A 23,354-nucleotide genomic window follows, 5' to 3' on the forward strand; every position below is an offset into this window, starting at 1 on the left:
CAAGAGCTCATTCCACTCTTTATTTGGAGATCCTATTTGTGCTGTTTTCTGTTCTAAAATCTGGGGAAAATATATATTACTACTATTCTTAATGCAAAAATTGTAGACAAATTCAAAATTTTTAAAGTAATTAATTTATTTTAATTAGAGAATAATTACTTTACTATATTGTGATGATTTTTGTCATATATCAACATGAATCTGCCACAGGTATCAGTTCAGTTCATTCACCACAGGTATAGATGCCTATAAATTGATGTTAATAAGTTTGAAGCTACTATTACTTTATAAAACTTCAAAGAGTTAGTTTTAAGATTTAACATATGGACTTTGCTTACAGTTCCAGGTATAGGTGATATATTGGTTTTTTTTTTTTTTTTTCCAAATGTATTTATCATTTGAGATTATCAGCCTTGGAAATGGAAGTCTTTAGGCCCAAAGCACCAGACATTCTTTGGCTATAAGCCTTTGTTACCTTTGCTGCATTCAGCTCAGTTCAGTCCCTCAGTCCTCTCCGACTCTTTGCGACCCTATGAACTGCAGCACGCCAGGCCTCCCTGGCCATCACCAATTCCTGGATCCCACACAAACCCATGTCCATTGTGTCAGTGATGCCATCCAACCATCTCATCTTCCGTCATCCACTTTTCCTCCTGCCCTCAATCTTCCCCAGCATCAGGGTCTTTTCAAATGAGTCAGCTCTTCGCATCAGGTGGCCAAAGTATTGGAGTTTTAGGTTCAACATCAGTCCTACCAATGAACACCCAGAACTGATCTCCTTTAGGATGGACTGGTTGGATCTCCTTGCAATCCAAGGGACTCTCAAGAGTCTTCTCCAACACCATAATTCAAAAGCATCAGTTCTTCTGTGCTCAGCTTTCTTTATAGTCCAACTCTCACATCCATACATGACCACTGGAAAAACCATAGTCTTAACTAGATGGATCTTTGTTGGCAAAGTAATGTCTTTGCATTTTAATATGCTGTCTAAGTTGGTAAAAACTTTCCTTCCAAGGAGTAAGCGTCTTTTAATTTCATGGCTGAAATCACCATCTGCAGTGATTTTGGAGCCCAGAAGAATAAAGTCAGCCACTGTTTCCACTGTTTCCCCATCTATTTGCCATGAAGTGATGGGACTGGATGCCATGATCTTAGTTTTCTGAGTGTTGATCTTTAAGTCAACTTTTTCACTCTCCTCTTTCACTTTCATCAAGAGGCCCTTTAGTTCATCTTCACTTTCTGCCATAAGGGTGATGTCATCTGCATATCTGATGTTATTGATATTTCTCTGGGCAAACTTGATTCCAGCTTGTTCTTCATCCAGCCCAGCGTTTCTCATGATGTACTCTGTATACAAGTTAAAAAAGCAGAGTGACCAATATACAGCCTTGACATACTCCTTTCCTATTTGGAACCAGACTGTTGTTCCATGTCCAGTTCTAACTGTTGCTTCCTGACCTGCATACAGATTTCTCAAGACGCAGGTCAGGTGGTCTGGTATTCCCATTTCTTTCAGAATTTTCCACAATTTATTGTGATCCACACAGTCAAAGACTTTGACATGGTCAATAAAGCAGAAATAGATGTTTTTCTGGAACTCTCTTGCTTTTTCGATGATCTAGCGGATGTTGGCAATTTGACCTCTGGTTCCTCTGTCTTTTATAAAACCAGCTTGACCATCTGGAAGTTCACAGTTCACGTATTGCTGAAGCCTGGCTTGGAGAATTTTGGGCATTACTTTACTAGTGTGTGAAATGAGTGCAATCGTGCGGTAGTTTGAGCATTCTTTGGGATTGCCTTTCTTAGGGATTGGAATGAAAACTGATCTTTTCCAGTCCTGTGGCCACTGCTGAGTTTTCCAAATTTGCTGACATATTGAGTGCAGCACTTTCACAGCATCATCTTTCAGGATTTGAAATAGCTCAACTGGAATTCCATCACCTCCACTAGCTTTGTTGATAATGATGCTTCCTAAGGCCCACCTGACTTCACATTCCAGGATGTCTGGCTCTGGTGAGTGTGAGTGATCACACGTTCATGATTATCTGGGTCGTGAAGATCTTTTTTGCACAGTTCTTCTGTGTATTCTTGCCACCTCTCTGTAATACATTCTGTTTCTGTTAGGTCCACACAATTTCTGTCCTTTATTGAGCCCATCTTTTCATGAAATGTTCCCTTAGTATCTCTAATTTTCTTGAAGAGATCTCTAATCTTTCCCATTCTATTATTTTATCTTTCTTTGCATTGATTGCTGAGGATGGCTTTCTTATCTCTCCTTGATATTCTTTGGAACTCTGCATTCTTATGGGTATATCTTTCCTTTCCTCCTTTGCCTTTTGCCTCTATTATTTTCAAAGCTATTTGTAAGGCCTCCTAAGGCAGCCATTTTGCTTTTTTGCATTTCTTTTTTCTTGGGGATGGTCTTGCTCCCTGTCTCCTGTACAATGTCATGAACCTCCGTCCATAATTCATCAGGCACTCTGTCTATCACACCTAGTCCCTTAAGTCTATTTCTTACTCCCAGTGTATAGTCATCAGGGGTTTGATTTAGGTCATACCTGAATGGTCTAGTGCTTTCTACCACTTTCTTCAATTTCAGTTTGAATTTGGCAATAAGATGTTCATGATCTGAGCCACAGTCAGCTCCCAGTCTTATTTTTGCTGACTCTATTGAGCTTCTCCATCTTTGACTGCAAAGGATATAATCAATCTGATTTCAATGTTAACCATCTGGTGGTGTCCATGTGTAGAATCTTCCTTGTGTTGTTGGAAGAGGGTGTTTGCTATTACCAGTGCATTCTCTTGGCAGAACTCTATTACCCCTTGCCCTGCTTCATTCTGTACTCCAAGGCCAAATTTGCCTGTTACTCCAGGTGTTTCTTGACTTCCTACTTTTGCATTCCAGTCCCCTATAATGAAAAGGACATCTTTTTTGTGGTGTTGGTTCTAGAAGATCTTATAGGTCTTCAGAGAACCGTTCAACTTCAGCTTCTTCAGTGCTTCTTTTGGGGACATAGACTTGGATTATTGTGATATTGAATGGTTTGCCTTGGAAATGAACAGAGATCATTCTGCTGTTTTTGAGATTACATCCAAGTACTGCATTTCACACTCTTTTGTTGACTATCATGACTACTCCATTTCTTTAAGGGATTCCTGCCCACAGTAGTAGATATAATGGTCATCTGATTTAAATTCACCCTTTCCAGTCCATCTTAGTTTGCTGATTCCTAGAATGTCGATGTTCACTCTTGCCATCTCCTGTTTGACCACTTCCAATTTGCCTTGATGAACCTAACATTTCAGGTTCCTATGCAATATTGCTCTTTACAGCATCGAACCTTGCTTCTATTACCAGTCCCATCCACAACTGGGTGTTGTTTTTGCTTTGGCTCCATCCCTTCCTTCTTTCTGGAGTTATTTCTCCACTGATCTCCAGTAGCATATTGAGCACCTACTGACCTTGGGAGTTTATCTTTCAGTGTCCTATCTTTTTGACTTTTCATAGTGTTCATGGGGTTTTCAAGGCAAGTATACTGAAGTGGTTTGCCATTCCCTTCTCCAGTGGACCAGATTCTGTTAGACCTTCCCACCATGGCCCGTCCATCTTGGGTGGCCCCACATGGCATGGCTTAGTTTCCTTGAGTTAGACAATTATGTGTTCCACGTGATCAGATTGGCTATTTGTCTATGATTGTTGTTTCAATATGTTTGTCCTCTCTCAGTGCTTACCATCTTACTTGGGTTTCTCTTACCTTGGATATTGGGTATTTATTCACAGCTGCTCAGGCAAAGTGTAGCCACTGCTCCTTACCTTGGACATGGGGTAGCTCCTTTTGGCCACTGCCTCGACCTTGGAAGTGGGACAGCTCCTCTCAGCCACCACCCCTGACCTTGGACTTGGGGTAGCTCCTCTCGGTTTCCGACCCTAACCTTGGACGTGAGGTAGCTCCTCTCAGCCGCGCTCTTATGTTGTCATATCTGCTGCGCTCCTGCACTGTTGCAGCTGCTGTGCCACCGTGCTGCTTTGCCAGCCCTAATAAGCTGAACCTCTGTGATGTGCTGGTGCATATTGAACCTTTCATTCTTACAGGAACGAATCTTAGCTTAATAGTGGTTATGTATTGGGATTTAGTAGACCGCGAACAATAAAAAGAAAATCGTATACCGAATTACACCATGTAACTGAATAAGGGCTTGCATGTGAAAGAATATATGGTCTACTAATAATTCACAAGCTAAAATACATGTATTAGAAAAAATTGCATTATTTAAATTCTACTGTCTTTTCTGAGCATATCTTACATATATGAGAAAATCAAGTCAAATAAGTTAATGAGGGTGAAATACTAAATTTTTAATGGAAAAATTCCAAACATACTAAATTGCATTATTTTTGTTTTGAGATCAATTTCACCCCTCCAAATTTTGCTGAATTTTGAAAATGAGCATTGAAACATAACTGAAAGCTTCTAAAATTTTTCTAAGTATTGCACTGCTCCTATGTAACTAAAATGTGTTAAAGTTAACTAAGGACCATCCATCCATTAACAGAAAATATATAATCATATTTTTGAAACGTCTACCTATTCCATGTATGTATGTGTAGTAAACAATCATGCTAAACTATTGACATATTAAGTATTTTTATGTAATGTTTTATTTCTTTCTTTGAAAAATGTATTCAAAGGAATAACTTAGAATCAGAACAAACTATCAGATACTTATTTTTACTGTCAGGAAGATCCTCTGGATAAGGAAATGGCAACTTCCAGTATTCTTGCCTGAGAAATCCCATGGACAGGGGAACCTGGTGGGCCATGGGGTTGGCCATGGGTCCATGGGGTTGCAAAGAGTCGGACATGACTTAGCAACTGAGCACGCACACATGCGTCCAGTGAATGGCCATTTGGAGAGCAAATAGTACTGCTTTTCCTAATCGCTTGAAAATGTAGTGAATGTCTTGACTACACTCATTATTATTTTCTTTAAAAAATTTAGTGGCTTTAAAGCCAGTAAATGACTCATTTTCCCTTAATTTTAAAACAGGACATTTCCTTATCTTGGACTCAGTTTGCAGGGAGTTGAGGCGATATATTTCAAACTCATAAGTCCATATGTATGTCTGACTCCATTCTGCCATGTTTCATATGATTTTATAAAATTTATTTCCTTATGATATGCTTTGATATATTGAAAGAATGCAGCTACTAAAATGATGTATTCTTTTGTTTAGTTCTAATGTCTGTCTCGTATACTTCTTGAAAAAAATTGCTACTGGTTAAATAGAGGTTGAGAATTGAGGTTAAAAAACAAAACTATCAAGATATTCTCTCTACTTATGGTATTTTTATTGTAGTTTGAATTTGGTATATTTTCATTACTTTAAACCCATGGATTTTATCATTTTTCCTGAAAATTAAATAAGTGTTGACAATCACATTGGATGTAATAATGCAGCTTTTTCTACTTGAATTATCCTTTTCAGTTGTAGTATTAGCCCTTATTTGTTCTGTCCTCTTTTCAATGATTGACTTCCAAGAAATGCCATTATTTTCCCACTCTTTTGTTTCCTCTTCAGGCATCAAGATGGCCATTTTATTCTTGATGCTTTGCAGTGTCCCTTGTTTTCAAAAGACAGAGAATATACTACCCAGAGTTAGCCCATATGATTTGTATTTTTTTTAAGATTTGCTTTTAAAAGAGAGACCTGAATACAAATGTAGTTTTTGTACTTACTTGCATTTGAGAGGTTTTCTGTAAAGATTTTGTACTTCATGACTCATACGTCTGCTTACTACAGATCTTGGCCTAGTCTAGCAAACCTGTCTTTCTTTTTAAAATTTTATTGAAACATAGTTCATTTACAATGTTGTGTTAGTTTCAGGTGTACAGTATAATGATTTAGTTATAAGTACACATATGTTCATACTTTTTCAGTTTCTTTTCCGATATACATTGTTATATAACATTGAGCAGAGTTTCCTGTGTTATATAGTAGTTTCTTGTTGGTTATCTACTTTATATATAGTAGTTCAGTTCAGTTCAGTTCAGTCACTCAGTCGTTTCAGACTCTTTGCAACCCCATGAATCACAGCACGCCAGGCCTCCCTGTCCATCACCAACTCCCGGAGTCTACCCAAACCCATGTCCATCAAGTCAGTGATGCCATCCAGCCATCTCATCCTCTGTCATCACCTTTTTCTCCTGCCTCTAATCCTTCCCAGCATTAGGGTCTTTTCCAACGAGTCAACTCTTCACATGAGGTAGCTAAAGTATTAGAGTTGAAGCTTCAACATCAGTCCTTCCAATGAACACCCAGGACTGATCTCCTTTAGGATGCACTGGTTGGATCTTTTTGTAGTCCGAGGGACTCTCAAGAGTCTTCTCTAACACTACATTTCAAAAGCATCAGTTCTTCAGCGCTCAGCTTTCTTCACCATCCAACTCTCACATTCATACATGACTACTGGAAAAGCCATAGCCTGGACTAGATGAACATTTGTTGGCAAAGTAATGTCTCTGCTTTTTAATATGCTATCTAGGCTGTTAATAACTTTCCTTCCAAGGAGTAAGTGTCTTTTAATTTCATGGCTTCAGTTACCATCTGCAGTGATTGTGGAGCCCAGAAGAATAAAGTCAGCCACTGTTTCCACAGCCTCCCCATCTATTTCCCATGAAGTGATGGGACCAGATGCCATGATCTTAAAGTTTTCTGAATGTTGAGCTTTAAGCTAACTTTTTCACTCTCCTCCTTCACTTTCATCAAGAGTGTTTTTAGTTCCTCTTCACTTTCTGCCATAAGGGTGGTGTCATCTGCATATCTGAGGTTATTGATATTTCTCCCGGCAATCTTGATTCCAGCTTATGCTTCTCCCAGCCCAGCGTTTCTCATGATGTACTCTGCATAGAAGTTAAATAAGCAGGGTGACAATATATAGCCTTGACGTACTCCTTTTCCTATTTGTAACCAGTCTGTTGGTCCATGTCCAGTTCTAACTGCTGCTTCCTGACCTGCACACAGATTTCTCAAGAGACAGATCAGATGGTCTGGTATTCCCATCTCTTTCATAATTTTCCACAGTTTATTGTGATCCACACAGTCAAAGGCTTTGGCATAGTCCCAAGCTCCTAATTTATTCCACCCCCCACCCAAGTTTCCCCTTTGGTGACCATATGTTTGTTTTCAATGTCTGTGCACTTGTTTCTGTTGTGTAAATAAGTTCATTTGTATAATTTTAAATTAGATTCCACATGAGTAAACCTGTCTTTAAAACCCCCACTTTCTCAGTTCTCTTCACCAAGTGCCTCATTTTGTTCCTCAGAGTGGAAACAGGGTGCACATGTAAAAATAGTTTCAGTTAAAAGTATTTACATCAATATTAACAACAGTTGATGATGGTGGTCCAGTGTGTGCATTCTGGAGCTCATTTTGGTTCAATTACTTCTTGGCTGATTAAGTTTGGGAAAATTGTGAAATATTTTTCAGCCCAAGTTTTCTCTATAAAATGTGACTGAGTATAGTATTAACCTATAGGGCTGTCCTGAGTGCTAGATGAGTAGTTTCTGGCTCATATCAAGTATCCAATATGCTTTGAACATTTTTCTTGCACATAATAAGCATTTAATAAATGTGATTCCTGCATATATTAGGTATCTATTGCATTTATTCTAAGTAGTGGCCCATAATTGTTAATTAGCTCTAATTTCTAAAATAATAATAAAGTACATTTATGAACTTATTTGGTACCATCAGCAATAACTCACAAATCCCCTCATAAAAAAGTGAAAGACTAATGCCATGCATCTGTAAGAATTAAGAACTCAGACCTAGTAAATGTTTCCTGTCAAATTCATAATTGTTACGTACTCATGTTACTTTGATTCTACTCTATTCTATTCATTTCTCTTCTCCTACTCCATTTTCTTCTCCTTTCTATTTTTCCCTTATAAAAAGTTGTGTTCTATCATCTCTTTTTTCCATATAAAATAGATTTTTGTGTATTCACTCTAATGTCTCCACTTAACAAAATATGTTTTTCACTTTGTGTTTGTTATCCTAGATTCTGCCTTGTATTTCAATTTATTATATTTTGCCCAATTTTATAGATTTCTGTGAAGTTTGATCTTTAATTGAAAGCCCTAAATGTGTTATCTCATTTCTCTAGTGTAGAGTTTGTCTTTATTTATGTACAATTATGGTTTTATTCCTAGTGAAATTCTCCTTTCCTGTAGATATTGTAGTTTTGCGTTGTTTGCTGATTCTTTCCTCTCTTATCTTTTATTATACTTTGCATTCTTTTAGAGTGACATGAGAAAACTTTAAAAAGTTATAATCCATTTTTTTCTACCAAGATTCTTTTCATATTAGTGCTTATTTCATCTTATTAAGTATGTAAGTATGTTGCTGTTTCTTATGATTTTTCTTTCAGGAAATTCTAGGATTAATATCCACTCTCTGCCAACCAAATTTAGTCTCTTGTGTACAGAGAGAGAAAAACAAACAAACAATTTGCTTCTGCTTTCCCAAGAGGATACCAAAATACAAGTGGTTGTTTAAATATTATTCAACCTCAGCACAATCAGTTGTTTTGTGAATAACTTTGATCTTCTCACAATTTTCAGTATCTCTTTTTGTACCTGCTCCTGAGACAAAGATTGATTTTGATAATGGGATTTTTTAAAGAGAAAGTTTGGATTATATATTTAAATATTGAAAATGATTTTGTTATTTTTATTATAGAATGATTATTATTCTATAATAATCAATAGATTCCTTCACCTACATGGTGACAGGCATATTTTTAAAGTATGATTGACTGATGGACAGATTGGGAATTGCTAATTAATGGGCACATTTCAAAACCTTGGCAAGGTTTGGTGGTAATTACATCTGCTGAACAACTTAATATGTTGTTGGAAGTAGCCCAGTAAAATCATATCTGGAGTTCTTGGTTTTCAATCTTTAACATACCTGATTATACAGATCATTTTAAGGACAATATGTTAAAATGCATATGGCTGTGCAAATAAACGTTCTACCTGCAAAAATAATGAAATTTTACCTTTATGGATTATTTATTCAGTCTTTGGGGTCACTGGTGCTCTTCATCATATTGGTAGCATCATTAAAAATATATTTACCCTATAGATAATTTAATGATATTAATACCTAAAAACATTTTATTTTTCTTTTATATTCTAAAATAATTTAAATGGCAATTGTTTACACTTAATTTAATGCTTATTATGTCCAGATAGTGTGCTGTTTTACATGTATGAGTGAGTGTGTGTGTGTGTGTGTGTGTGTGTGTGTGTGTGTGTGTGTGTGTGTGCGCGCTCAGTTGTGTCCGACACTTTGCAACCAAACGGACTATAGCCTGCCAGGCTTCTCTGTCTATGGGATTCTGCAGGCAAGAATATTGGGGTGGGTTGCCATTTCCTTCTCTAGGGGATCTTCCAGAATCAGGAATCGAACCTATATGTTTTCTGTTATATCTCATTTCATCCTTACAACAACTGTTAAATAGGTAGATATAATGATCTCCATACTATATATAGAAACAACGTAAATATTAATTGGAGGAGCCAAGATTCAACCTTAAGTCTGCTTGATGCTCTTTTTAGTGTGCTATCCTAGTCTGGGGAGGATACAGTCCTTCATTCTCTATTTTGCAGCTGTCTCTATCTGCCACTATTTTTTCTTAAACACTCACTAGTTTTCAACTGCCAGTCAAGTAAGATCACTCTAAACTCACAAGCAAAGGCAGAAAAATCCCAACAAGAAAAGTAATTGTGTGAGTAGTAATTAAGTCTCCTCATTATCTCTAAAAGATCATAATGGCTTCACTTCAGTTTCCTGGGATAAATTAATTCTTTTATCTAGAAACCACTTTATAGTTCCCCCAAATAATTATTGATAGTTTTAAGGATTATTCTGGCAGAAAGCAGTATTACTTGTAGAGATAATATTAGTGCATATATATTATACATACTGGGCCCCCTCAGGTGACACTAGTGGTAAAGAATCTGCCTACAAATGCAGGAGATACAAGAGACATAAGATCCCCTAGAGTAGGAAATGGCAACCCACTCTGGTATTCTTGCTTGGAGAATCCCATGCACAGAGGAGCCTGGCGGCTATAGTCTATAGAGTCATAAAGAGTAAGACATGACTGAAGCGACTTAGCATGTATGCATTATACATATTAATCATATATATACATATGATAATTATGTACAATATATCACTATTGAGGAGGGGTGAAAACCAGAAAAGATGAATTATCATGCCTCAATCCATGTGGCCAGTCTTGTCTTATGCTTTTAGATCTAACTCATTATCGTCAAAAGAATGTCTCATTTGATTAAATTAATAGTGTAATAGAAACAATACTTAAATTATGTAAGTGGAAGGTTTGTAGATCACAGCTCTATTGTATACAAAAATGAAAAATGAAAGTTGTAACACTGAGCATCCTTAATGTATATTTTGAGAGGATTTCTTATAGACTGTGAAAAGAAATGTAAGTTTCTGCTTCCTTTTAATTGTTTTCAAATTTAAGGTAATTTTCTGAAATCTTTTGTTCATATACCCCATCAGATAAATAGTAAGCATTCTCTTTTAATAGCATAAGTTGAATACACACACACACACACACACACACACACACACACACATATATATATATATAAATGTATATATACAAGGTGGAAATTAGATAGACTAAGATTTAAAAAAGATTCTAACCAATGCATTTATCAATTTATTAATAGCAATAAGAACAGTACAACTAATATGTCTTATCTTAAAACCCTGACAATAAAGTTGACAAAGAGTTCCTACTATAAGAAGACGTATAAGTTCTGCTATTTTATTGTTTTACCCCTGTGCTTCCATTATGTTAAGTCTGTGGTTGTGTTATCCATTAAGTAATATGACTTGGTTAAAAATAAATAAGGTAGCCCATTTATCCACCCAATGGGGCATACGTAGATCACATTACAATGAGGTAAGTGTAAGACTGGAGTTGCTAATTGCCAACCAGTTGCTCTGCTTCAAATTCCCATGTTTCCTTTGAGATACTTCTAGTACTTGACTGATGAAGGCATTGGTGGTTATCTATATCTCAAAAATTAGTGAAACATAATGTTGTACTTTCTTTTTAGTTAGAAAATAAAATCTGCATATCTTGCTTTATCTTCATCTTTTGTATTTCCTGAGATATGCATGCCTCACTTTAGGGACCTCCAATTTAAAATATATTTCACAAAAGAATATGTCACAATTTAGGAAATCTAGTACCCATATCTTTAAAATAAATTTTTAGCATTGATTCTCAGCAGCAGATATTCAGTATTTTCATATTTCTTAAAATATGACAGAAAAGGGGTAAGATATATACTGGTGTTATATGATTATTTATTGCAAAGTGACAATAATATGGTTGACATTTGGACATACCACATGCCTTTAGGGTGACAGAGAAAACTAAAATTAAGATAAGAAAGTACTGTCAGTGGCTTAAAATTATATTAGTTTTTGAGGATCTTTCTACTTGTGCTACATACACTAGCAAGAGATGAATCCAAATTTCAAAAAAACTGTTATTGTGCTTCAGTCACTAAGTTATGTCAGACTCTTTGTGACCCCATGGGCTGCAACACACCAGGCTTCCCTGTCCTTCGCCATCTCCTGGAGTTTGCTCAAACCCATGTCCATTGAGTCGGTGATGGCCATCCAGCCATCTCATCCTCTGTCATCCTTTTCTCCTCCTTCCCTCAATCTTTCCCAGAATCAGGGTCTTTTCCAGTGAGTCAGCTTTTTGTATCAGGTGTCCAGAGAATTGGAGTTTCAACCTCAGCGTCAGTTCTTCCAATGAATCATTCAGGGTTGATTTCCTTTAGGATTGACTGGTTTGATCTCCTTGTAGTCCAAGGTCACATTAGAGACAAAAATGTTCTGTACAAGCCATAGAACACATTTTATATGAAATTGCAGGATTTTTTAAAATTTGGCTCCAGGAAATGCAAAGTTACACTAGTATAAATATAAGGACAATTAAAACACCTGTGGGATTCACAGGAGAGAAATTAAGAAAAATTTATCATTTGGAATTACAAACTAATAGCAGACAAAATCTCATTTTCTTCCTGTCTTCAGCAAAATTCCTTTCAACTAGAGTCTTTTTCAAGTTATATAGACTAACAGCTTGCAAGAATTTCTCTGACCCTGTCATCACACTCAGCAGGTCTTTATAGGCAAGCACTGTGTTTTCAATACATATGATTTAATTCTGTATTTATCTGAACTAATCTTTGAAACTCAATAATGTGATATTCATATTTTGGCCACTGTGCTTTGAAATAACACACAGTGAATATGTAAACCTTGTAGCATTTTAATTTAGAAACAAATGTACTGGGACTTTGAGTTTCACATTTACTTAGTGAAACATGTCGGCCTAATACTTAGAACGAGTCAGGTGCAATTTATTTGGGTAAGCTAGAGGTGAATACTTAATTTTTAATTAATAAGTATACTTTTAAGCAACAGTTTCCCATTAAACCCAGATATAAACTTTGGGGCTTAACTTCACATCCTTTAGAATGATGATGTTGATCAAAATGTAAAGCTGTTTTAATTTCATAATTAGAGTTATACTGATGCATTGATTCAACAGTTATGGAGCATACCTATCCATATTAACTCTTCTATACTGTTGTTCATTCTATGTAAACTTGTTTGTCATGGAATCAAGGTATTCCTTTCTTGCTTTTTGCATACTGCTGTGTTGTTTCCCCCTACTTTTCTAATTGTCCTTCCTGAAACTCCACCTTCTTTATTTTCATTTTTGATAGCTTATTTTGGCAGCAGTGACAAAGGTCACATGGAGAAGAAGATCCAACAGGATCTTCAGGTAGGAAAGCCAGCTAAGTGATTCGAGATAAGTGAGAGTAACAAGGGTCCAAATGAAGGTGGTGGCAATGGAAAGGAAACAAATGCAAGGCCAAGTGCAGAGACTTGTCCACTTTAACAGGAAGCAAAGAGATGGAGAGATATCAGTGATACTTATTAGATAGAGATATTTGAGGATAAAGATCTGTATTCTGTATTCTGAGTACTTGAAAATGGCACCTGATACATATTGGGAACTCAAAACGTTCCAGATAAAACAATTAAATTATGCTTCTACCAGATATATAGAGTAAAGGGACAAAATCTTTTTCATTGAATAAGGGTCAATTTAGTATTGCATATGGTGAACTGAGAGCCTTGCCTGGTGACTTAGATGGTAAAGAATTCACCTGCAATGGAGGTGACCCAGGTTCAATCCTTCCTGGGTTGGAAAGATCCCCTGGAGAAGAGAATGGCTACCCAATCCAGAATTCTTGCCTGGAGAATTTCATGGACAGAGGAGCCTAACCTGGCAGGCTACAGTTCGTGGGGTTGCAAAGAATTGGACACGACTGAGCGACTAACACATCCCCTTTTCACTTTCGTGGTGAACTAAAGATGCTGTGGATACCTCTGTGTATTTGTTTTACACAAAATGCTGACTCCTTATACTCTAGAATGGTGCTATCTAATATAACTTTCTGCAGCAAAGGAAATAATCAATACCTGCATCTTCCAATATGGTAGTCACTAGTTACATGTGGCTTTTGAACATTTTAAATGTGACTTAGTGCAACTGAGAAGCTGAATTTTTTATTTCATTTAAATTTATTAAAATAAATATTTAAATAGCCTCATGTGAAGACTGGCTACTATATTGGAGACTACAGCCCTAGAGATCTGAACCACAATTTTTACCTCTGAGGAAACTTGAAACTCATAGCCTACAACCCCAGGACGTGGTTGTTCTTATAGACAATATTTCAAATCATATAGAAGACAAGCTGATTTAGAGACCTCTTCAACATTTTTGAATAGTTACTTGTTATATTCTATAAATATCATTTGAAAGTCCAGAAACGGTGCATATTTTGCATTACCAATCTAGACCAATCTAGAAAATTGCTAAATGTTCACTTTTGTGAAGCATGTAAGAAAACCAGATAAAAGCATAATAAGAAAATATGTATATTATAGCAGGTCTGCACACATACTCCTAACTTTCCATTCATATATTGGTACCTTTTTAAATTGAGGAATAATTGATGTATAGCCTCCCTTGGACTGCAAGGAGATCCAAACAGTCCGTCCTAAAGGAGATCAGTCCTGGGTGTTCATTGGAAGGACTGATGCTGAAGCTGAAACTCCAATACTTTGGCCACCTCATGCAAAGAGTTGACTCTTTGGAAAAGACCCTGATCCTGGGAGGGATTGGGGGCAGGAGGAGAAGGGGACGACAGAGGATGAAATGGCTTGATGGCATCTCCGACTCGATGGACATGAGTTTGAGTAAACTCTGGGAGTTGATGATGGACAGGGAGTCCTGACTTGCTGCGATTCATGGGGTCACAAAGAGTCAGACATGGCTGAGAGACTGAAGTGAACTGAACTGAGCATTATATTAGTTTCAGGTATACACATTAATAATTTGATATTTGCATGCACTGCAGAATGTTCACCACAATAAGTCTAGATACCATCCATCACCATTCAAAGCTACAAATTCTTTTTTTTGAGAACTTTTACTCTGTGAGCAACTTTCTAATATGCAATAAATTATTATTGACTACAGTCACCATGCTGTACATTACATTCCCATGACTTATTTATTTTATAACTCGAAGTTTGCACCTCTTGAACCCCTTCACCCTGCTTCCTAAGCCCTCCTGTCTAGCAGCCACTAACCTATTCTCTGTATATATAACTTTTATTTTGCTTTTCTGTTCTGTTTTGTAGTTTTGTATTTGTTTTGTTTTGTAGTTTCCATATATAAATTAAATTATATGGTATTTATCTCTTTCTGCATGACATAATACCCTCCAGATCCAGCTGTGTTGTTGCAAATGGTAATATTTCATTTTGTCTGGCTAATATTCCATTGTACATGTATACCAATCTTCTTTATCCATTAATCTAAAAATGGACATGAAGGTTGTTTCCTGTCTTGGCTATTGTAAGTAATGCTTCAATGAACAGAAGAGTGTATGTATCTTTTTCAAATTGATGTTTTTGTTGTCTTCAGATAAATATCCATAAATGGAATTGCTAAACCATATGGTAGTTCTATTTCTAATTTTTTGAGGAACCTCTATACTGTTATCCATACTGGCTACAACAGTTTACATTCCTACCAAATTACCATTCCTACCAATGCATGACAGTTGGCTTTTCTTCACATCCTTACCAACACTTGTTATTTGATATCATTTTGAAAATAACATTTCTGACTGGTGTAATGAGATATCTCATTGTGGTTGTGATTTGCATTTCCCTGATGAATAGTGAAGTTGAACATCTTTTCATGTGTATATTGGTCATCTGTTTATTTTCTCTGGAAAAATATCTATTTAGGTCCTCTGGCCATTTTTAATCCAATTTTTTGCTTCTTTGAGGTTTAGTTTTATGAGTTCTTTGTATATTTTAGATATCAAACATTTATCAGATATATGATTTCCATTTTTCCATTCATTAAGTTGCCATTTCATTTATATATATATATATATATATTTTTTTTTTCTTTGCTGCACAGAAGCTTTTTAGTTTGATATAGTCCCATCTGTTTGTCTTTGCTTTTGTTGTCTTTACTTTTTAAGTCAAATCCAAAACATCATCACCGAGACAAATGTCAAAGTGTTACAGTCCATGCTTCCTCCTAGGAGTTTTATAGTTTCAGGTATCACAGTTCACTTTAGTCGCTCAGTCCTGTTTGACTCTTTGCGACCGCATGGACTGCAGCACGCCAGGCTTCCCTGTCCATCACCGACTCCTGGAGCTTGCTCAAACTCATGTCCATCAAGTTGATGATGCCATCCAACCATCTCATCCTCTGTCATCCCCTTCTCCTCTCAGATATCACATTCATGTTAACCCATCTTGAGTTAATTTTTGTGTAAGCTCTGATAGTCTAATTTTATCCTGTTGAATCGGTTGTCCAGTTTTTCCAGCACTATTTATAGAAGAGAATGTTCTTTACCAATTGTGTGTTCATGCCTCCTTTGTCATAAAGTAATTGATCACATATGCATGGGATTATTTCTACACTCTTGATTCTGTTCCATTCATCTATGTATCTGCTCTTATGCCAATATCATTTTTTTTATTATTGTAGCTTTGCAATATAGTTTGAAATCAGGGTGAATGATACCTCCAACTTTGTTCTTCCTTTTCAAGATTGTTTCAGATATTCAGGGTCTTTTGTGTTTCCATAGAAATTTTAGGATATTTTGGTTCTATTTCCGTTTTTAAAGAGTCATTGATTTTGACAGGGAATGTATTGCATTTGTAGATTGCTTTGAGTAATATGGATATTTTAACAGTGTGGATTCTTCCAGTCCATGAGCACAGAATTTATTTGTGTCTTCTTCAAATTCTTTTATCAGTGTATTAGTTTTCAGTGTACAGATCATGGTTGAATTTGCTTCCAGCTATCTTATTCTTTTTGCATGCATTTGTAAATGAAATTGTTTTCTTACTTTCTCTTTCTCATAGTTATTTGTTACTGTATAAAAATGAAAAAAAATAAATTTTTATATATTGATTTTGTGTCCTGAAACTTTACTCATTCTTTTATTAATTCCTGCAGTTTTTCTGTAGAGTCTTTAGAATTTTCTATATATAAAATCATGTCATCTGCAGATATTGGTAGTTTCACTTTGTCCTTTCTAACTTTGATGTCTTTTATGTCTTTTTCTTGACTAATTGCTCTGGCTGACTTCTACTACTATGTTGAGTTAAAGTGTCTTGGTTCTAATTTTAGAGGAAAAGCTCTGAGCTTTTCAACATTGGGTATGATGTTAGTTGTGGGCTTGGCATATATGACCTCTATTATGTTGAAGTACGTTCCCTCTATATGCACTTTGTTAAGAGTTTTTAATCATAAAGGGTGTTGAATTTTGTCAAATGCTTTTTCTGCATCTATTGAGATGATCATATGATTTTTATTCTTCAATTTGTTAATGTGGTATATCACAAGGATTGATTTGTGAATACTGAAACAACTTTGCAACTCTGTGATAAAACCCATTTAATTTTATTGTATGGACCTTTTAATGTATTATTGAATTTAATTTGTTAGTATCTTGTTGAGGATTTTTCATTTATGCTTCTCGTTGATAATGACTTGTAGTGTGTGTGTGTATGTGTGTGTGGTGTCCTTGTCTGGCTTTGGTATCAGGGTAATACTGACCTAGTAAAATGAGTATGGAAGCATTTCCTCTTCTTCAGTTTTTAAAAATAATATGAGAAGGATAGGTATTAAATTTCTGAACATTTGGTAGAATCCACTAGTGAAGCTGTGTGGTCCTGGACTTTTGTTTGTTGAAAGATTTTTGATTACTGATTCAACCTCTTTACTAGTAATTACTCTATTCAGATTTTCTATTTTGTCCTGATTCAGTCTTTGATGGCTATATGTTTCTAGGAGTTAATTTCTTTAGCTGGTTCAATTTTTGGCATATAATTGTTCAAAGCAGTACTTTATGTTCATTCACATTTCTCTGGGGCCAATTAAAAACTATTTTTAATTTCTGATTTTATTTAAGTTTTCACTCTTTTTATTAAATAGTGAGTCTAGCTAAATTTTTCAAATTTTCTTTTTGCTGTTCCACTGGCCTGTCTTCCAGATCAATGATTATCTCTTCTGCTTCATCTAGTTTTCTGTAGAACTACTCTTGTGCATTTATTTTTCCAGTTTATTTATTGTATTCTTTAGTTCTGTCACTTCTATTTTGTGCTTTCTTTTATTTTCTGTCTCTTTGTTGAAGTTTTCACTGTGTTCATACATTCTTCTCCTGACTTTGGTGAGCATCTTTATGATGATTACATTGAACTCTTTATTACATAATTTATGGATGTTTCTTTAGGATTTTTTTTTGTGATGTCTTATCTTTTCCTTTTATTGTTGCATATTCCTGTTCCCTCATTTTGCTAGAATCTCTGTTTGTTTCTGTGTATTAGGTGAAACAGCTACATTTCCCAATCTTGGAGTGAACTTGTATAGTATATGAACTTATAAACCTTGATGTTCAACCTTACTCTAGCTCTTGGTTGTCTTCTCAAATCTTGTGATTGTCTAAGCAGCTTGTTTTATTCTTGATGGGTCTTGGTTATTGAATGTGTGCCAATACTTATCAGTGTTGCAAAGGGAGGCATCTCAGTCAGAACCTAGATTCAGGTTGAGTGGAAGTTAGATTCTCAGGCTGCAACTTTTAAACTATGCAAATATGTAAATTCCTGTGAGTCCCAGTTGTAAATCATGCTTGTCTCCTCACTAGGTTATCTGGAGGTATCTCCTGAGTGACAGTTTCAAAAATTGAGGTGAATTGTTTCAGGTGAATACTTGTGCACTCCTTTCTGGGAGCTAACAAGCTATAGTGAGGCCAAGGAAAACATGAAAAAATGGCATTTCCTAGCCTGTTTCCTGAGAGCTCCTCTTAACCTCTAGAAATGTGCCAAACCTGAAGCCTGCCACTTAGGTTAGTAAACAGATGTTTTCACAGGAAAATCGGGGATGTGTCAGTCTGCTCTGAAGTGTCCTGTAGGTGGTAGCCCACCAAGAACTGTCTGTCCAATTGTTTAAGTCACGTCTATCTCAGCAACACAAATCCCCCTAGCCAAAAGAGCCAGCTGAGCATGGAGCATCCCCTGTGTGGACTCTGTATGTCTGCTGGCTTTACCATGACATAGAGAGAGTTCAGGGCTTGGGCATGTCTGCTGGCGTTAGCTTTAGTGAGGCAGCAGAAAATCACAGAATCAGGGTGTACCTGCTGGATTTAGCAAGGCATCCAGAGTGTACAGGGCTGGAGTTTAATAAGCAAGGGCTGGCACCTGTTTTAATAAGTAACTGGGAGAGCACAGGGCAGGGCATGCCCACAGGCTTTAGTGGGACATTGGAAGAGTGCTGTGACTCTGAATCCCAGTTGATGCTACCATAGAAGAGGAACAGTGCAAAAATAGTGCCTGCCAGTATTAGTACTAGTCAGGTAGACGTAGAGTGCAAAAATGGTAACCTCCAATGTCTCTGCATCTCAAGAGAGTTCCAACAGACCCTTACTCTTTCACCACATGCTTTAAGATTAGCAGCTAAATCTCCTTTACATATAGCTTAAGCTCTATTCAAACTGTTGTTTTTGTGCTGAGTTCCGCGGTAAGTCAGACTGTGAGTGAGTGCTTTAAGAGTAGAATCTCAGTTCCCAAGTTCTCTTTGGTTATTCTGCATGTAAACTTAATTGGATTTTAGAGATAAACATGCTGAGGGCTCATCTCTTCAGTGTAAGTCTCAATGTTTGGGGCGCTGATGTTGAGTACAAATTCCTACTACTCAGGGAAATCTCCATATTTTTTAGATCACTTCCAATTTACTGGTTTAATTATGACTTTTACTTTTTTAAATTCTAAAAGCTACATGCTGTTTAGATTCATCAAGCAATGTACATTCATTTAAGACTCTAGCTAAACAAAATATCCTATGAATAAGAAAACAAGCTTGACTTAGGTCACATGCTACATAGATTTTTCTTCCTATTTGACTGCTTGCTTTGTGCCTTACATATATAAGATTACTTGAAACGTGATTAATTTAGACCCATATTTCAAATAATCTGAATTATATGTTTTGTTGTAGCTATAAAACTTTGAAACTAAGGGTAGCTTGTTATAAATGTTCACATTTTTTGATACCTGGTGTGCTGTTATCCGTGGGGTTGCATGACTGAGCGACTGAATAGCCAGAGCATACTGTTACATTTAATAATTTATATTTTCTAACAAGTAGCTTTTATAATTTTGCTTTCCAATTTATAATAGCAACTCCTACTATATTATCCCTTTAAACTTCAAGACACATTCAATGTTAGTCAGAAGACAGAGATCCTTTTTAAGTATAAATTCCTTATAGATATCTCACTTAAATCTAGTAGTCTTAAAAACTCAAACCCACAGTAGAAGTTTATGCATTTATAGAGGATTACTCACCCTAAGAGGGAAAAGGATCACTGATTACTAAATTATTCTGATACTCTTCACTGTGATTTCTGTCAATGTTTTATTAGCTCCTTTCATTCATTCTTAAGAGCAAAGCACATTAAGTGAAGACCAGTAGTCTGGTAAAATGAGAGTGTTAAGGTTAAGAATGATGTTTTCTAAAGGTCTTTAGGGCCTTACTGCTGGATTTTCTTTATACTCATTTGAAATAAGTTGAGGGTTATGGCTTGTAGGCCTATGTTAATTTGTTTGAAATATACACTATTTTCCATTACTTTTCATGAATCTGACCACAGATAGCATTTGGTGATTGTGTCAAAAAAACAGGGTTGAAAGAATACCAGTTAGGCAAAATTTTGGTGATTTAAAATACTTCCTTGGGCCCTACTCATGTTCATTCTCCTTGTCAAATTTATTATTTTTAAGTAAATGGATATAAAAATCTGTCCATCTCTGAAGTGTTATGTATCTATCACAAAGTCTGCATGATTCAGAAGTCTCCTTTTTCTGGCCACTGCTCCCACAAAGAAAAAGCAGCAAAAATAAACAGTCCTTTGGGAACTCTAACATTTACAATGGATCTTGAAAGAAAAAATAAATTGCAAATTAAAGAGTTTTTAACTGTGGCAACGAAAGTTTGTCAAATGGTTTGTCAAATTAATATCCCTTCATTGTTCATCACTTATTTATTCTTACATTGATTCTAATTAATAATAACTTTCTACTAAGTGGAACATTATACAAATGTAGTTCTATCTATTTTTCTCATTGGAAAAATTGTGACCATATTAATTAGTTAAGTATAGTATTAATGTAATGACAGTCCCTATCCTGCTTATTTCCTAGTTTTAGTTTTTCTAAACATTGAGCTGAAGTAGTGATAATTAGATGATCTGGAAAAGCTTAAGTCACTTATTCAATTCTTAAGAATTTTCTGTGTTTTATACATTATCTTTCTCTACTGAGGACTGTGCTGTATCAGTTTTATACCTGATATGAAGTTCCTTGAATTAAAGGTGAAGCCTTTGATGAGACTTCTCTGTTTGCCCTGACCTACTGCATGCTTTGTTTCTTAGACTTGCCTTGTTGAAATGTTATCCAGTTTTTATTCTCTTTATTAGAGGGATTCCTTCATAAAGCTAATATTATCTGAGTCAGTAAACAGTACATAATCTAGGATTACTGCTTGAACTGTGTGCATCCAAAATTCATATGTTGAAGGCACCCAGTATTTCACAATGTGCCCATATATGGAAATAACATCTTTAAAACGGTAATTATGTTAAAATGAAACTCTTAGAGTGTCCCCTTATCCAATCTGAAAGGTATCCTTATAAGAAGATGAAATTTGAACACACAGAAGAAAGACCATGTAAGGACACAGGGAAAAGAGAAGCCTTAGGAGAAACCAAATCTACTGACACCTTGATTTTGGACTTCTAGCCTCTAGAACTCTAATAAAAATAATTTTGGTTGTTTAATTTATGCATTCTATGGTGTATCTTAGTTCATTTCGTCTGCTAGAACAGAAATGCCATGGAGCTGGTGACTTACAAACAACAGGAATTTATTTCTTATAATTCTGGAGGTTGGAAGACCAATATCAATATAATGGCCCTTTTAGTATCTGATGAGGAACCAGTTCCTAGTTCACAGAGAAGCATATTATTGCTGTGTCGTCACATGGTATAAGGAGACTCAGAAATTCTTTGGGATATCCTTTATAAAGACACTTATCCCATTCATGACCTCATCACCTCCTAAAGAACCCATCATAAAATGCCATCGTATCAGGAATATGTACTTAATATATGAATTTTGGGGGTCACAAACATTCAGTCTATAGTATATATTTTGTTTTGGCAGCCTTAGCAAACATATATATATATATATATATACATGTATATATATATAATATATATATATACATGTATATATATAATATGTATGTATGTATATGTACATATATATGTACATATATGTACACACATATATGTACATATATATATATATATGTATATTAGATAGAAAGAAAAAAGAAGATGAATATCCAAGTCTGTCACATAATAGTAACAAAAAAGGTTGACTCTAGATTAGATTGGTAAAAAGATTGTGTTAACTTTAAGTTCAGTGGATGTTATTACAGATTGGCACAAAGGCATAAGGAAATATAAAGTTTGAGGCTACCAAAGCCTGAATACTTAGTCATAAGTCAATTTGTATAGACTTTAAAATGGTAAGTGTTTTAGGTCAAAAGACAAAAATGTGTCCAGAGCTTCTTATGCAAACATCAAGGATGTCCCATACTCTGCTCTCACTCACTTTATATATAGTTACATTAAGAATGCAGGATAATTTCATATATTTATACTTGGCAAAGATGGGCATACCTGGTATCCAGCCTCCCTGTATTATTTTTAACACAGTAGTTAAAAAGATGAGAGTTGTTGGGAAAAGTTCATCTAAAGCTCTCATCAAAGCAGACACTAAAACACCTGGAATATTTTTATGCAGTTTAAAAATCATTTATATTCAAGTTATTTGGAATATATAATATATAAAATATTAAACTAACACCTAATGTACATTTGTTATTGAAAATTGACTAAAGGGTTTTCACTTTATAAAATAAATATTGACAGTCTCAATCCTAGTATTGTTATATGCCGTTGCTGTTGTGATGGCGCAATACCATGTTAATATCAAAGGTATAATATTAGTGTCTTCTAAACGTATCTCTCTTTTTCAATGTATTGTTCATCATTTTACAAATTACAGTTCTGTAATGGTGAGGTAATTCATATTTTGGAAATAGCGCTAAAATGATGAAGTGGTTCTGTTTTTTTCTCAGCAATTGATCTTTCAAAATTTTGCATTTTCTGGTATTAATCATGTTTATTGGCACAATGTTACTATAAAGAAGCTCAGTGTTGCAATGTGGTTACTTTCATCATTTATTAAGATACTATCCTAATTCTCCTCCACCATTTCTGCTCACTACAGCACAAAAATATCATATTGATTTTAATTGGAATTTCAAATTTGTGAATCCTAAATTATGTCAATGCACCAACCATGAAATATCTCACTGCTATATTAATGCATATATATGGAATTTAGAAAGATGGTAACAATGACCCTATATGCGAGACAACAGAAGAGACCCAGATGGAAAGAACAGAATTTTGAACTCTGTGGGAGAAGGCAAGGGTGGGGTGACTTGAGAGAATAGCATTGAACCATTTATATTACCATA

General features: G+C 35.5%; 1 protein-coding gene across 1 annotated transcript in view; it reads left to right on the forward strand.

Annotated features, from left to right (window-relative positions):
• The window catches only part of DACH2 (dachshund family transcription factor 2), a 791,610-nt gene that overhangs the window by 547,040 nt on the left and 221,216 nt on the right, over window positions 1-23,354 (forward strand). The gene's annotated exons all lie outside the window — the stretch shown is intronic.

Source organism: Muntiacus reevesi, chromosome X (assembly GCF_963930625.1).
Source record: "Muntiacus reevesi chromosome X, mMunRee1.1, whole genome shotgun sequence".
Lineage (NCBI taxonomy): Eukaryota > Metazoa > Chordata > Mammalia > Artiodactyla > Cervidae > Muntiacus > Muntiacus reevesi.